Here is a 4,778-nt window from a genome sequence, read left to right as displayed (position 1 = left end):
GGGGTGGGGGGAGTGTTGGGGGGTGGGTGGGGGGGGGGGGGGGGTGTTGGGGAGTGGGTGGGGGGTGTTGGGGGGTGGGTGGGGGGAGTGTTGGGGGGATGGGTGGGGGTGTGGGGGGGGGGTGGGGGGGGTGTTGGGGGGGGGTGGGGGGTAGGTGGGGGGTGTTGGGGAGTGGGTGGGGGGGTTTGGGGGGTGGGTGGGGGAGGTGTTAGGGGGTGTTGGGGGGGGGGGGTGGGGGGGGTTGTGGGGTGGGTCCGCTAACTCAGCGGGGCAGTAGTGGCACAGTAGAGGAACTTGAGGGCGCCGGGGTGGTTGGGGCAGTAGTTGACGGCGCAGCCCACCTGGTGGGACTTGTACCACGCACCTCGGGGGGGGGGGCGGGGCGGGGGGGGGGCACGGGAACGGGGGGAAGGGGGGTGCGAGTTGAGCGATCGCACGGGGCGGCTGACTGCTACACGGTGCAGCTTGCAGCCCCCAGACTCACGACCTCACCCTGGTGGTGGGTGGTGAGCGTGGTGGTGGTGGTGAGCGTGGTGGTGGTGAGCGTGGTGGTGGTGGTGAGCTGGGTGGTGAGCGTGGTGGTGGGTGAGCGTGGTGGTGGTGAGCGTGGTGGGTGGTGAGCGTGGTGGTGGTGAGCGTGGTGGTGGTGGTGAGCGTGGTGGTGGTGGTGGTGAGCGTGGTAGTGGTGGTGGTGAGCGTGGTAGTGGTGGTGGTGGTGAGCGTGGTGGTGGTGGTGGTGAGCGTGGGGTGGTGGTGAGCGTGGTGGTGGTGGTGAGCGTGGTGATGGTGGTGGTGGTGAGCGTGGTAGTGGTGGTGGTGGTGAGCGTGGTGGTGGTGGTGGTGGTGCGTGGTGATGGTGGTGAGCGTGGTGGTGGTGAGCGTGGTGGTGGTGGTGGTGGTGGTGAGCGTGGTGATGGGGTGGTGAGCGTGGTAGTGGTGGTGGTGGTGAGCGTGGTAGGGTGGTGGTGGTGAGCGTGGGGTGGTGGTTGTGGTGGTGGTGAGCGTGGTGATGGTGGTGAGCGTGGTGGTGGTGAGCGTGGTGGTGGTGGTGGTGAGCATGTGGTGGTGAGCGTGGTGGTGGTGAGCGTGGTGGTGGTGGTGAGCGTGGTGGTGGTGGTGAGCGTGGTGGTGGTGAGCGTGGTGGTGGTGAGCGTGGTGGTGGTGAGCGTGGTGGTGGTGAGCGTGGTGGTGGTGAGGGTGAGCGTGGTGGTGGTGAGCGTGGTGGTGGTGGGAGCGTGGCCCCTCACCTGAGTGTAGTGTCCCACGGCCCCGCGCCCCACAGCCCCCGTGCCGTACTGGAAGCCGGGGGAGGTGACCTCGTCGTACCAGCTGCGCACTGCCTCGTCCCACGACCGTGGGTTGCTGGACATGAAGAGGTTCTCTCCGCAGTCCACTCTGAGGAAGAGGAGGATGAGGAGGAGGAGCAGGTGCGTGCATTGTAAGATCATTCGCGTCGCAGGAATGCGTGCACGTTGAACTTCTAATGCACCACCAATGGAACCTCATTTGCCAGTAAAAAATATGATAATTGTTTTTAAATCCTTTATATTAAGTTCGCTTGCTTGCGCGCTTACGACCGTGCAAATATTTCGGTCGTTTTTTAACCCACTTCACGTGATCCAATCGAGCTGACATTTTCCACACAGACTCGTTGTGCTTGACAATTAATGTTCGTGAAAAAATTCCAAAATTTTACACTTTTAGGACAAAAATATTTTGTTTAATTACCAATTGCTTAATGGTGCAATGCAATCATCTGACCCATAGGTGGCAGCCATCTCAAGCCAGAGGACGAGAGGACTCTAGCCGCCACGCATATAAAGGATTTATAGTGAAAAACTTTGTTTTTACGGGTTATACTTATTTACCCTTTATCTGGCAACAAAACTGACACCTTTTTACGAGGAGTCATGTTTGCAGAGACCACAATACCTGCAGTCATAATGCAAACAAAAAAATATAACTCTGATAATGATATGCACTGTCCTTGAAGTTGATTGGTCCACACCCGAGACAGCTTTCCTTAGAGCCTAGTCTCACATGGTGTTGGACCAGATGACGCCAAAAGGCGCACAAACTCAAAGACAATGCACCATCAGAGTTGCATGTACGTAGCCCACTGTGCTAATCGGAGGTGCAGGTGAGTGTGTGGGTGAGTGTGGGTGAGTGTGTGGGTGAGTGTGGGTGAGTGTGCGGGTGAGTGTGTGGGTGAGTGTGTGGGTGAGTGTGCGGGTGAGTGTGCGGGTGAGTGTGGGGTGAGTGTGTGTGCGGGTGAGTGTGGGGTGAGTGTGCGGGTGAGTGTGCGGGTGAGTGTGCGGGTGAGGGTGGGTGAGTGTGCGGGTGAGTGTGGGGTGAGTGTGTGGGTGAGTGTGGGGGAGTATGTGTGTGGGGTGAGTGTGCGGGTGAGTGTGTGGGTGAGTGTGTGGGTGAGTGTGCGGGTGAGTGACTGCGTGAGTCTACCATCAGCCTTACCATCAGCCCACCAAAACTAGTGAGGCCTTCAGTAGCTGTACCGAAGGAATTTACATCTGGTGCAGATACAATGGGAGGCTGATCGATGCCCGGGTGCGATCAAGGGATGGCCCTATTAGTCAACCACGTTATGTATGCTGATGACCTGGTAATTGCGGCTCACTCACAGGAGGAGTTGGAGTCGCTGCTGCTGAAACTGGAGTGTGACACTAAGAGGTGGGGCCTTACCATCAGCCCACCAAAACGAAGCACCTGCCTGGGTATTTTGTACCATCGGACACTCCACCCCCACAACTCCCAATTGGTGATGGGGCAGTTGTGGAGAGAGTGGAGAGTTTCCCGTACCTGGGAAGTGTGCTCATGACCGGCTCCGGTTTGACACCAGAGGTCTCACTCCGAATCAATCGAGCGGCATTATCTTTTCTATCGGTTGCTTAACACTGTGCAGTCACGGAAGTTTTTTGTCACCTGCTTGCGGCGTCTTCCAGGTGCGCGTGTTGCTGGGGCTGTGCGAGAAGCTGCAGGCGGCGGCCCACAAGCGGCTGGTCTCTGCTGCCTGTTCGTTGTACGCCTGCAGGGACAAGTCCCGGCACAGTCAGCCAGGCTGTGCCACAACCACCACCACCATCAAACTCACCCACCACCCACTCACACCTCGATTTCACCCACACACTCACCCACCACTCCACCCACTCACCCCTCGATCCCACCCACTCACCTTCCATGCACCCCTCCACCCACTCACCCCTCGATCCCACCCACTCCCTTCCATGCACCCTCCACCCTCCACCCCACCCACTCAGCCGTCCACCTCACCCACCACTCACCACTCCATCCCACCCACTCACACACCTACTCACCCACCCACCCTCCACCCCACCCACTCAGGCCTCCACCCACTCACCCCTCCACCTCACCCACCCACTCACCCACCCAACCTCCACCCCACCACTCAGCCCTCCACCAACTCACTCCTCCACCTCACCCACCCACTCACCCTCCATCCCACCCACTCACCCACCCACCCACTCACCCCTTTACTCACCCCTTCACCTCCACCCTACCCACTCAGCCGTCCACCTCACTTCACCCACTCACCCCTCCACCCCACCCACCCACTCACCCCTCATCCACCATCTCACCTTCCATGCCACCCACTCACCCACCCACTCACCCCCACTCCGTCACCCTCCACCCCACCCACTCACCCTCCATCCCACCCACCCCACTGACGCCTCCACCTCCACCCCCTCTCTAGCAAATCTGCAAATTCAGCAGCGTGGTGAGGTATGGTCGCGTAAGACCTCACGAGACGCACACAAGTGGGAAGCAGAGGTCGCAAACGGGTTTTGATTCCTTACCCGTACCCAGCCGCACCAGGGTCGTAAACAGCTAACCGTACCCGGCCGGGTATAGGTACCCGTATCCTACCCGTACCCTACCCGAAATGAGTGACAAACGGCTATCACCGTGACTCACGGCCTGCCCGTACCCGTACCCGGCCGCACCAGGGTCGCAAACGGCTACCGGGTAGGGTACGGGTATCGGGTACCGGTTGCGACCTCTGGTGTGTGGGGGCCACATAGTGGAGTGGGGGGGGCGATGGGCGCTGACTGCCACGTGTCCTCACCATCTTGAGCATGTTGCTGGCAGTGAGCACCACGCCGCGCCGCAGCTCGTTGTGAACGTCCACGATGACCTTCCGGTTCGCCGACAGCTTCGTGTCCAGGAGCTTCCAGTCGTTGACGGATGTCGCCGCCACGACGCTCGCCATGAACACCAACGCCAACGCCGCCGGGGTCACGAGGTTAGTGTGGGGGGGGGGGGGGTGCGATGCACGCACGCGCATAGACACCGTCACCTCCACCTTCATCACCACCGTCATCATCACCACCTTCACCACCACATCACCACCACCGTCATCGTCATCGTCACCACCTTCACCATTATCATCATTGCCACCATCACCACGACCATCATCGTCGTCACCATCATCACCCCTCACCACCTTCACCATTATCATCATCACCACCATCACCACGACCATCATCATCGTCGTCACCATCATCATCACCCTCACCACATTCACCATTATCATCATCACCACCATCACCACGACCTCATCATCGTCGTCACCATCATAATCACCGTCACCACCTTCACCATTATCATCACCACCATCACCACCACCGTCATCGTCACCACCTTCACCATCATCATCACCACCATCACCACGACCATCATCATCGTCGTCACCATCATCATCACCTCACTACCACCATTATCATCATCACCACCATCACCAC

General features: G+C 59.3%; 1 pseudogene; it reads right to left on the bottom strand.

The window, feature by feature from the left end:
• Positions 1-262: 262 nt before the first annotated feature.
• On the bottom strand, positions 263-4,282 carry LOC133340058 (cysteine-rich venom protein ophanin-like; annotated as a pseudogene).
• Positions 4,283-4,778: the final 496 nt, after the last annotated feature.

Source organism: Lethenteron reissneri, unplaced genomic scaffold (assembly GCF_015708825.2).
Source record: "Lethenteron reissneri isolate LAM-NWPU_2019-01 unplaced genomic scaffold, ASM1570882v1 scaffold_672, whole genome shotgun sequence".
Classification (NCBI taxonomy): Eukaryota; Metazoa; Chordata; class Hyperoartia; order Petromyzontiformes; family Petromyzontidae; genus Lethenteron; species Lethenteron reissneri.
Note: the sequence above shows the minus strand (reverse complement) of the source record. Positions and strands in the feature narration are given on the sequence as shown.